A 12,833-nucleotide genomic window follows, 5' to 3' on the forward strand; every position below is an offset into this window, starting at 1 on the left:
TTGGTTGTTTGTTTTTTGTTTTTTTTTTTTTTAAAGAAGAGAAAAAAATTGTTTTAAATGGTAAGCTATGATTGAAGTGGATACAAACAACAACTATTTTTTTTTTAAAAAAAGGAGAGAGAAGAAAATAGTAAATCAAAAAATGAAAGAGGCTGTATCTATCTACATAAAAAATGAGCTGCAGGCTAAATTACAGATAGATTGAGACAGATGACATCAGCTTTGCAGGAGGGTGACTTTAAGAGAGAAAATGAGTATAGGTCCTCCTTCACTCTTTCAAAGCTAGTTAAAATCAAGCAAAAAAAGATTTCCACTGATTTTCTCTTGAGCTCCTCATGGGAATAAGACATCCTGCTACACCTCATTTTTCTTTTTGCAAAAAAAAAAATATTTCAGCAAAACTGAAATGTGTTGTTCTCAACTGTTTGACATTTCCAAGCCAGTCACTAGGTGACCACCTCCATCACAGTAGGATCTCTCCCTTGAGCCAGTCCTGAGTCAGCCTCAGTTGCTGACCAAAACTAGAGCCAGGGCTGACACCAGCTAGATGTAGAGAAGGAAGAGGGAAGACACCAAGGGTGGGTCCCTGCATTATTGCTTTGCTCCAGCTAGGACATATTTGGAATATTGTCCAAAGACTTATCCTCCTGATATTTTCAGTCTGCATTTCACGAAAATAAATAAATAAATTAATAAAAATCATGCTGCTGATTAGACAAAAACATGATCTTCTCCAAAACAGGTTAACATGCTCATCCATTGCTCTGGCTTCACACATTTCGCTGATGCTGTTCCTCCAGTTAGTCTTGAACACATCTGCCTCAGACAGAACAGTGTTTATTAGCCATGTTTTTCCTTTTACAGATTTACCCATGTCCTTTCTTAGAGAATCCCTAACTATAATTTCCACATCTGCAAAAACACAGATCCTAAGAGCTTCTTCCTGGCCGCTGCTGTGTGAACAGCATGACTACGAAACTAAGAGTAACCCCCCCTACACCAAAACTGACTACCAGCTGTAGCTACAAGTACACACTGCAAGAGATTACCTTCATCTATCAGGTCATAGTAGATGAATGCCAGTGCAATCCTCTCATATCTAATTGCTCTGTGGAGGTCATCTTAATTGCTGCAGAAAGAGCTGCTTTCTTGTGACAACTCCTTTCTTAATGGCTTGTTTACGCACTCTTAATGTGCGTCTTGCAAATAGCTGAATGTCCCATGTTTTGCCCAGGGACCCTCTTGGCAGGATGAAGCAGGAAGTCTAAAAGCTACTAAAAGTCTCTCGTTTGATGATGCATGTAAGGCAGGAGGAAGTGGGTAAGCTCTGCATTGACCCAATTCATACTAGAGCACTGCACTCCATGTCCCACATTGTAGATCATGTCTGTCTAGGGGAGAAGTGCAAGAAGTGCTCCCAGCACTTAGAAAGACACCTTTGTGTATCTTAGCTCAAATACTGCTACTGACATACCTGCTGGTATATACCATATACCACAGACAATGCTAGCAATATTTTTATTTTTATTTTTGTTTATTTTTATATTCTTTTGAGGTAGAAGGTATAATCATCTAGTTGGAGACAGCGTGTGTGACTGCACAGTTTAATCTGCTCTCAGACTCAGAGCGCCACCTCACTGTGTCTCAGGTCCATGAACAGAAAGCCCGTAATTTGTGTGAGCCCTCAGGGCTGATATTGTGGCACTCCACATCATAATACGTCAGTGTCAAAAGTCAGGCATGGAAACAATAATAAGAAAAGCCCAACCAATCTACCACTTTTTCTTCACACAAGTCCCAAACTACTTCATCTCTTTTTGTAAGTGACCCAATTCCCATGCTCTGATCTCGAAAAGTATGAGAGTTTTGCAGATGCTTTTTGGTTCGCTTATGCCTACCATAACTACTGGCAACAATTTTCTTCACACTCACAAAGAAGAAACTAAAAGCATTACCATTTTCCAAAACCTTTTGGGCCCAGAGACTACATCTATACCAATCAACTATACCAAATGATTTCCCACTGGTCTTGCCCACATCCATATGAAGAAAATCCTGCCCAAAACAAGGGACTGACATAACATGAAAAATGTTTTGGGGAATGATCCATGGATTGCTCTATTTCCTAAACTGTGCCTGGCAACCATTTGGGAGGGCCCCAGCTGGTAAAGGCGCGGGATTGTACTGACAGCTTACTGGTATGAGTGATGAGGTTCCTATGTCTGGGAGCCAACCCAGGCACCATGGAGCTTACTAGCACAGAGGCAGCCATAAAGTCTTTGGCAAAGACAAACAGCAGATCATAACTCATCCTCATTTCTCCAGTGTGGGAATCCACTGAGGACAACCCAAAACACCAGGAGCCACTTTGTCATGCTACACTGAGACCCATCTCAACCTAATGAAATGAATCTCTTATTCTGGCATCCACTGCTACCATCAAGTCATTTCACAGCTGCCAAACAGCTCACATGTGTTTAGACAAAAAGCTTTTTGCATAGCCCTGTAAGTGTTATACAAACTTCCCACTGGCATTCAGATGTCAGCCAGTGTCAATGGCTGTGGATAATGGTTACATTAACCAGTTATGTGGGATTTGCCCTCTGAGACCCATGCATTTAGTAAAGTACTAACTCTTGCAGAATGATGTAAGAGCTCTGTAGAGGATATCTGTTTTTTGTTTTGTTTTTCAGGAAAACAAAACAAAACATCACCCCCAAAGCCAGCTGTTTTTTTTCTTCTGCTTTTTAGTGATTTTGGAAGCATCATTTATTTGAGAGCTCTAGTGGAAGAACCAGTCCAAGAGCATTCTTAAAAAGAGTAAAACAGATATCTGCTGAAAACCAGGTCCCAGAAAAGCCCCAGGCTGAATTTGGAAGCTGCGCAGAACTTAGTTAAACCACTACTGGATCCTTCTGAAAACCCAGACTTTAATTTTTGTTGTTAAAAAAAAAAAAAAAAGGTTAAGATCATGTATTTACTACTCAGCTTCTCACATCTGAAAAAGGATAAGTTAAGAGAGAGTAATAACTTTCAACTTTAAACTCCACTGATGATTTCTGTTTCATATGTGCTTCTCCAACTCTACTCTGATAGTAACTGAGTACATTTAAATCTTACTCTGGAAGTCTGTCTCTGAAGGTTAAATGTATACTAATGTTTAAAAAATAATAATCTGAACATAACATCAATATTAAGTGCCTACAAGGATATGTATAATTCCTAGAAATTTTAACAGAAATATAAATGAGAAACAAGATCTTTCAATATATGTTTCTTGGCAGTTCCATTTCTGTTCTTTACAAATCAAACTGAAGTAGAGTTTCTAATTCTCTTGCCTTTAGATTTTTCGTGAACTGAGCTTGAACTCAACTTACATTTTTATTAATCTTGTGTAATTTTTCCAGAAATCCTGCTACTCTTTAAATCCAAACCATCTGTCCACAAGTTGCTTTAGCACAGAAGTGAACTTTTGCCTTTGCACATCGGTTTTATATGGTTCACGATCAATCTGAAATCAGAAGTATCTTGTTCTTACTCTGTTTCATTAATTGCATGGCAAAAAGCTTATGAACTATTGGAAATGGATTAAAATATGAACTCATTCCTTCTAATTGTGTTATACCTTGAGACAGACTTCAACCATCATACTTCTTAATGAGAAGCAGAAGAAAACATTACCCTAGCAAGTTATGAAATAGCAAATGCCCTGCTCCGTAAGAAATGTGCAAAAAGAGGTCCACCTTTTCCTCCACACAAGGAACATATCCAGTTTTTCTTCCTGAAGTTTTGTTTGGTGAAACTTTTAGTTTTAACTGGATTCAAGTTCAGCATTTTCAAGACAGAGACACATCTGAGAATATACACAAAATGCATTTTGGGGACAGGAACCAAGTGAGAGCCTTGAAAACCCAATCTTTTCAACACAGAAGGGAGACTGACACAGAATGTAGTTGGTCCTGTTTTAGCTCCTTAGTAAGTCTAAAGAATGTGTAAATGATAGCAGGACAATTTGTTAATACAATTAAAAAAAAAAAGTAAAAAAATTCAAACAAAAGGAAGAAGAAAAGAAGCAAAGATCTAAAGACCTTGCTTTAATTGCTTCCATATTGCCAGAGTATTGCTGATGGAATGAGTCGAACAAGAGGCTATCACTGTGCTTAGTGGGCCATTATTTCAACAGCAAAAAGATGAATTCTTTTCTGGCTTGAACCTGTACCAAGCAAAGATTACTTCAGTTCAGAAAATCAGCTATTTGAGACATGCAGAAAGAAAGAAAGAAAGAAAGAAAGAAAGAAAGAAAGAAAGAAAGAAAGAAAATAAAGATACAAAAATCATCCAGCTTCATATTCTGAACTGGCTGAATGCTTTATTATTAACAGCCTCTCTGTCTCATCTGCAGCACAGATACCTTCCCAAACCCTGCCTACATAAGCAAACCAATTTTACTACCAAATTTATGCTGGGGATTGTTTATTTAACCACCTCCATAAACTTTGTCTTCCTTAATCTCCAGATATTAACCTGCTGGCTCCAGAGACTATAAATTATTTCTCCAGTATGATCAAGTGATACCTTTGCAGCTGAGGGCTTTGCACCTTGCTTATGAGACTCTTCTTGAATTACATGGGAGAGATGGAAGAAACTACGTCTTTTCAAGTGGTCATAACCCTGGTCACAGAAGTTAGTCAAGTCTGTTATCATGCATAGTAAAGTGATGGTTCCTCCATGCACAGACAGGACACTTCCATGGCCAGGAAATCCCTTTTTCCTTGACCTCTTCGAGCCACCCCTCCTTACAGAGCTGCAGTCTCTTTGATGCAGCAGTAACAACAGTGAGAGTCAGTGACAACCTTCAACAGCAGACACGAGAGACAGCAATCTTTTCAAGGCTAACATTGTAATAAAAATATTACTGGCTCAACTCATTAACACACATTGAGACCACTGGGCCTTACCCAAGCTGGCTTCCCAAGCTATCTTTTGTGTATATAGCCTTTATTTGAAATGCTACGATCACTGGCATTGAAATGGGGGGAGCAGCAAGAAAAACTATCTGGTTTGGTGAAGGATCCCATGGCAGCACTGTAATTACTGTGCATGGGATTTCACCTGATTTGAAAGAAATTTTCATCAATACTTCCAGGCCCCGTCCTGGCTGCCTGTGACACCTCTGTCAGACATGCTGCTTTGGGGGTGTCCTGGCAGAGGACACACACTTGTTCAACGAGACACCACCCATGATACCATATGATAACTGTTTTTATTTACAAGGCTTCCTTCTGCCACTGTGCATAGAGTATTTTATATCAGCTATCCTGCTCTGTTCAATGGGTTTGTACTGCTGTCAGTAAATACTAGAGGTGGTCCGCCTGTGCCAGGCATTTGTGGAAAAAGTTGCATATTTGTTTCCACTTTCTAAATACATCTGCTCTGAGCTCTGCTTGGTGCCAGCATGGTTTGCAAAATTAAGCCCAGGGGATCTATGCACTCAGAACTGCACATGCTTTTATAAATATTAAGTTTTATGACAGGCTCATACAGCCGCTAATACCCATCTGGATTATGGATGGTTAACAATATTTGTCAGAAGCATGACATTGTCATCATCTACAAAAGCAACCTTTTAGTAGGATTGTTTTTCTGCACTCCTCTTTCTCTCCCCATTATTACACTGCACAGCACACTCTGGTACACGTGGGTTGTAGTCCTGACTCACTCAGGGCTGCTGCCACACAAGGTTACAGAGAGTTAGGGTGAAGAGGAGCAGCACACAGTGTAGCACAGACATAGTGCAGTGGTAAACCAGAAACTGTATTGCTTTTCTCTTTCACAACCATTTCTAGCACACCGTATACAGACAGGTGCCTGAAATGATTTTGGAGATTTTGCAGTGAGACATACAAACACAAAAGAGAATGAACTTCACTGTGAATGCTGAGGTGCAGCTGATTTCAGAGTCACTGGAGGAGCTCACAAGCATCAGGTGTCCTGGGCTTTCACAGTGTCCTGGTTCCAGTTAGGACAGAGTTAAGTAGCTCATAGTAGCTGGTAGGGTGCTATGTTTTGGATTAGGATGAGAAGAGCGCTGATAACATGCTGATGTTTTAATTGTTGCAGAGCAGTGTTTACACCAGGCCAAGGACTTTTCGGCTTCTTGCTCTGTCCTGCCAGCGAGCAGGCTGGGGGTGCAGCAGGAGCTGGGAGGGGACAGACCCAGGACAGCTGACCCAAACTGGCCAAAGGGGTATTCCATACCATCTGACGTCATGCTAAACAATATATAGGGGTGGCTGGCCGGGGTGGGGGGGCCGGCTGCTCGGGAATAGGCTGGGCATCGGTCAGCGGGTGGTGAGCAATTGCATTGTGCATCACTTGTTTTCTTACACATTATTATTGTTAATACTATTACCATTATCACTATTATTATTATTATTGTTATTATTATTTTCCTGTCTTAATAAACTGTCTTTATCTCAACTCACAGGCTTCACTTTCCCGTTTCTCTCCCCCATCCCAGAGAGGGAGGGGGGAGGGTGAGTGAACGGCTGTGTGGTGTTTAGCTGCCAGCCGGGTTAAACCACAACACACAGCAATAGCAGCGGACTCTCAAGGGGCCTCAGGAGAAATCTCCAGACCCTCTGAGATGTACAGCACATTGGCAAGACAAGCAGAAACAGCACCATCACATGACTTTCCATCCTTTCCACAGCTGTGTGCCTCCAGCATCACTTTCATAGCTTTGAAGTAGTCTACTTCAATGGCTGTGATCAATAACACAACCATCAAATAAAGTCAGTTCAGCCCAGATCTGGCTATCTGATAACTTTACTTTGGGGATGGGATCACAACAGCTACTGGTGGTGCTTCTTGACAGCTAATACTTCAATATATTTCATTTCTACTGATAGCTATTGATTGGGAGAGATACAGTAAGACTACAAAAGTCAGCTGGAGTGTTGGTCCCAGTTACTATTAGGTGCTATTAAGAGGCACCTAATCTGTTGAGTGCCTGTGAAGAAGCTGAACTAAATTGTGTTTCTAAGCCCAGGATATAGTACCAGCTATTGTTACAAGATAAAATAAAGAGCAATATATTCTGAAAAATAAGTAAGGGCTGGGTTTCTTTTGGTGGCTAGGCTTTATTCTATTTGGAGGGAGAAGGGGGCAGATTTCCTCCCAGGGTGTCATGTTTAATTTTGGCAGTTTCTGGCATTCCCAGTGCTGCTTTTTATCAGAAGACCACACACCACTGAGACAAACATGAAGTGAGCTTTAAAATATAAGGCACTAATGTGTGCAAGAGGAGCACACTTAATGCTGATTTTGATACACTATGCTGTACAATGCTGAAAGTTCATCTGTACTTCTAATGGATAAGCTGCTTCAAGAAGTAGTAGAAGTGTCAAAGGAAGAAAATTAAAGGGACAAGAGCATCTCATGTTACACTATTATTATATTATGTAAGTATTATTAAACAATATTATTTGTATTTGAGTTTCACCTGAAGATTCTGTGTGAAGTTCTAACACTATAAGGCTAAATCTAGGAGAGGGGGAGCTGATGAGTCTGCTGAGCAGTTCTAAAGGAGGACAAACAGTCCAGAATGAAGATCAAAATTAGTCTTATCTGCTCTCACTTTCTTCACACCCTCATATGCTTGTGGCTGGTGTGCTCTCTCTTCTGTTTTAGTCTGAAGACCTGAGTACAGACTGTCAGAGCAGAGTGCATGCAGATAAAATACTGCTAAGCCTTAGTATGAATAATCAGATTTGATTCACAACCTACCTACAGCTGGGTACCTGTGTTTTATACAGTAACAGTCAGTGGATTACATTAAGCTAAGGTTACACATTTACCCCTGCTTTCTACTTATTATACCTCCCTCCCTAACAAGTATTCAAAATTACTAATATATGTCTGAGTAAATGCGCAAAGTTATATCCAAAAAGACTACATTCAAAGCACATTAAATCATGAAACCAAGCACTTCAGAATTAGAAAATACAAGAATTATGTTTGTCCATGTAACTTTACTCCTCAGCTCCTTCCACTTCCCTTGTGTCTATACTGAGTTGGATAATTTTTCCTTTTTTTTTTTTTTTTTCTAAACAGGAATCTCTGCTTTGTACACTGAATAAACAGTTACATATATATATTTATATATGTATGTATATGTGTAGTGCAGTTGCCCTGAGCTTTCTACAGTTCATACCATCAAAATACACACTGATGAAACAGTTTAACAGTTTTCTTCCTTCAGGCTACTTGTGTCATTTTCCCTGTAGCATCTGCCTTGGCGTGTCAAATATCTTTAATGCAGATCAGCCGTTTTAGCAGCACCCATGGGGATCTGGGTGGAAATAAGTGGGGAGCTGAGAGGATGTGCAGCCTGTGGCCAGAGCATGGGAAGTGAGTGGGAAGCGAGCAGTGAGCACAGAAAATGACAGGCAAACGGAGAACGAGCCCTCAACCACTGAGGCCCCAACCCCACAGAAACACAGAGGAAGCAGCATCTTTCCCCCAGTCCTAGCCACCCTCACGCACTGTCCTACCAGCACATACTGCCCATGGAGGAGGTACACACCTGTAAGCCACCTGATCATACTCCTCCGTGTCCAGCTTGAGCAAAAGAACAGTTAGGTTTGCAAAAGTTAGGTTTGCAAAAGGAAACAGCAAGGTCCCCTAGGCTGTTGAACAGACAGTTCATTGTCAGTCTTCAACAGACTGTTGAAGGAATAGCAGCAGTCCTATCACAGTTTGTTTCAACACTGGTAGGCCAAAATATCAAAAGAAGTCTCTTACACAAGTCCGCTGGAATGGAAAAGCGATTCGGGAAGGCATTCTGCCCTCCGCTGTAACACTATTAGTACAATATAGTTGCTCTGGTCTCCTGCAGTTCATGGAACACACTAGTCCTTCTCTTGGCAGTCCCATGTCACAGGAACAGAGCTTCACATCTTGCTGTAGCACCCTACATCCATAAAAGTTTTAGGTTTTTCCCTCTGGGACCTGCTTTGTCACACAATAATATTATTGCCAGCTCTACTGCTCACCGCGTAACACTGGTTGGAAGGGATATCTGGAGCTCAGTGCTATCTTCAAAGTTCAAGCAGGTTGCTCAGGCCTTGCCCGCTCACATTCTGGGTGAACATCTCCAAGGGTGGAAACCCCATAGCCTGCCTGGGCGCCTGGCCCTGTGTTGGACAATTGTCACAGTGATTTTTTTTTCTTATACCTAATAGCAGATTCCCTTTCTGCAACCTGTAGTTGCTGTCTTTCATCCTTTCGCTGTGTACTTTTGAGAGGCATCTAGCTGTCCTGCCCCTTGCTGTCCCAGCAGGAAGCTGAAGAGCACCATTAGCTGCCCCTACAGACTTCTCTTGCCCAGGATGAACAAAGCTGCCCCTGCTCTCTTTGGGTGTCCTGTGCTCCCACCCCACAGCCATGAATTCACTCCAATTTTTAAGTATCTGTTATACAAGGGGGTCCAGCGTTGGGCACAATACTCCAGAAGCAGACTCAAAATTGCCTCACATGGGAAAAATCCCCTCTCTCATCCTCCTTACCACACCATGAGGTTGGCATTCATCATTACAAGCACATGCTGTTGACTTAACATTCAACCTGCTGACCACAGGAGCTCAGGCCCTTTTGCTACAAAAGCTGTGCTCCAGTCTGCTGGAGTCTGTCCCACATGAAAAACTTTGCATTTGTGTTTTTTCTATGAGCCATAATGATAATTTTGCTGATGGCTGATATCTCTAACAATAATTCATCCAGACAGTTAATAATTCCAAGAGCTAAACCCCATTTGACGGGCCACATGTAATCTAAGCCAAAAGTGGTATGTCAATCCATGAACCTAAGGCCATACCACTGTCGCTCGCAATTTCCTTTTGTTGTCATGTTTTTGTCATTTGCCTGTTCCCAGACATGTCTAGTATGTCACCGAGGGTGGCTTTTCTCGTAGAGCATTTGTCAGTAGCCAGTGAGTGTTTGCAATGGCAATGGATAGTAGATTTGTTGACAGAGAACTTGAAGAAACCCAACTGAGAGCAAGGCATCTCATCTACATTAGATGGGTTTTTGGATTTTTTAATTTGCCTTTGCCAAAAATACATGTTCAACCTGTACCAGGCTTCAAATTAAAGCTTTTTTTAATTATATGAATTAAACAATTTTTGAGTGATCTGTATTCTAAAAGGAACTCTGGAAAATACATTAACCCAAGATAAAAATGCTCAGCTCTTGCATGGGATTGTAAAGGAGATTGTGATAGAACTGCTTTGAACTTTCTGTTGTCTTTCCCATGCATATTTTCAGAGTTTTATCTCTTTACTGGAAAGTGTTACATTCACGTGATTTTAAGTGTTTTGTTTTATTTTAAAATTCTTCTTTTTAAATTTAAACACCACACACACTGATGATGATTTGGCACACACTGTTGCGCTTTATTTTTAGTATTATGATAGATCATTTCTGAAGCAGTTGAATAGCTATTCCTCATGATCTATAATGTTTTTCTTGTAGTAAGCCTGCATAACACAGTAAAAGAATGTTGTATATCTTGTGAAAGTCCTCTATGGCTTACGAAACCTTTTTTGTATAATAACATGGCTATAGACTAATTTTAACAAGTACATATGTATCACCAATTTTAATCCAAAATAATGACTACAAATTTCCAAGAAATCTGTGTGTATATGCTGCTGACATTTATCTAGCATCTTTTTTGCAATACTGAATTTTCTTTGGTAGTATATACATGCTCTTGGCTATTCTTTTTTTAACATTTTGCAAGTTATCTACATTGCTGGTATTGATTTAAAAATCCTACTTTTTACACTTATTTCTGGGCACATAATAAAGGAAAAATACAAAGTGGATGAACTGACAGATCAAGAATTGAAAATACTACAGGGAGATTTTTGAGAACTGCATCAGGTTGGTTTGGTAAAGACTAAAACACATTACAGTCTGATTACTGTTAAATGCTACAAAATAAAAGTAGGCCTTAGCAGAGTAAACTAGAGTCAACAACTCCATCTCACAGTATCTTTCATGGTAAAGAAATTTAATCTTTCTCCTCTTTAGAAAATAAGCCCTGCAAATGTATTGATACAAAACAATTGTGTCTTTCTAAAATAATTTCTTTCCACAAACATCCAAATAGCAAATGTTTCAATTTTGATCTCTCTTTAGTCAGAAATCTACTTTTATCTTAAGCCTTCTCATAACAAAAGAGGATGTGCATAGAAATGAAACAGAACATTAACATTGACATTAACATTAAAACAAACAAAAACAACCAAAGAAGCAAACAAAACAACAAAAAAGACAAAAACTTAGTTTAAATTGATATCCTAGCAAAACTTGCAGATCTGACATTGCCGGGGGGAAAAAAAATAAATAAAAAGATGAGTAAGATGATTTGACAAACACTCAGATGAGTGGAAAGACACGTTTAATTTAATATCCAATGGATATTATTCTAATTCTTGCATCTCAAAAGTAAGAAGTAGAACCAGAAACAAACACAGGGAAGGGCAACAAAGATAATCAAGATTACTGGATGACATTCATTAAGAAAAACTAAATAGGCTAAGGAGTCTTAGTCTGGAAGAGGATTCAGGGCCTTTGGCTTGATAGATGGAGAAAAAGCTGCGGACGTGATGGAAATTTATCTACCACACTGAATGGGCAACACAGAGAAATGCTTTATGAAGTATCAGTTTAAACAACATGTTCATAACACAACCTGCTGTGGCTGTAGTACACTTGAAATATTCCCTAACCAGCTACAGCAAAACAAAGTCATGGTGACTTGTGACAAGCACTCAACCATATTCAGTTTTCAAGAGTCCAGTTCTCTCTTCTAGCATTTTTCAAAATATGTTAAAAATATTTTAACTTAACATCTGTGAGACTGGGAAGAATTTGTCCTTGTTGACAGACAGCAGCCATTTGACATAATGAGGTTAAACACTATGAGGGTATAAGCAGGCAATTTGTATCAAAAATCACTAAAGAACTCTTTCCTAAGTCCCATGTGAATGTCTTCTCCTGAAAAACTTTATTTGAAGTTGTTATATACAAAACACCTTTCTGGTCATTAGGAAGATAACATATTCCATGCATCATCTACTACCTGATGGAGGCTAAAATCTCTTCATTACTGAACAAACTTGAACAAATGTGCTCCAGCCAGCTGGTAGCTCCCTGTGCAAAAGTCTGATGTAACAACTTCCTGTATCTTCTGAACAGAGTTAGAGTTAGGCAGAATCACACCAGATGGGAACATCTTTAACCTGCATTAATATCATAATACCTACACTTTAGTTCTCACTGACAGATGGTCTTTTCATTCTGGAGTGTATTTTGTACTAGACATCTAGATCAAGTAATAGAAACTGCATAACACTTCCACTAAAATGCCATGAAGAGGTGAACTGGGAACGTATGTAAAGGAAACAGACACTCAGAAGTCAAAGTCCTTAAAGAACTCCCTCACCTAGCTGTTCCAATCTGGAAATGTGAAATTGGGCTGGACTTCTGGGCATAAGAGATGTAAGATACCAAGAAAGCTTCCTGAATTCGGCAAACTTGTCTTGTAGCAGCTACAATCTTCTCTATGACATTCAAGCATCTCCTATTATAGCCTGATGGAGGGAGTCTGAGGTACTGTTACTGTAGTCATTTTGCCTTTCCACAGAACTTTTTCATACAAGGAATGAAAATGGGGTTATCAAGGTTAAAGGGCTAGGAAGAAGAGACACAGGTCTGAAAAAATAGCTTTGTCACTGGTATAGATAAGGTATGATTCCATTCTG

The sequence above is a fragment of the Anser brachyrhynchus genome, assembly GCF_964034855.1.
Source record: "Anser brachyrhynchus genome assembly, chromosome: 1".
Lineage (NCBI taxonomy): Eukaryota > Metazoa > Chordata > Aves > Anseriformes > Anatidae > Anser > Anser brachyrhynchus.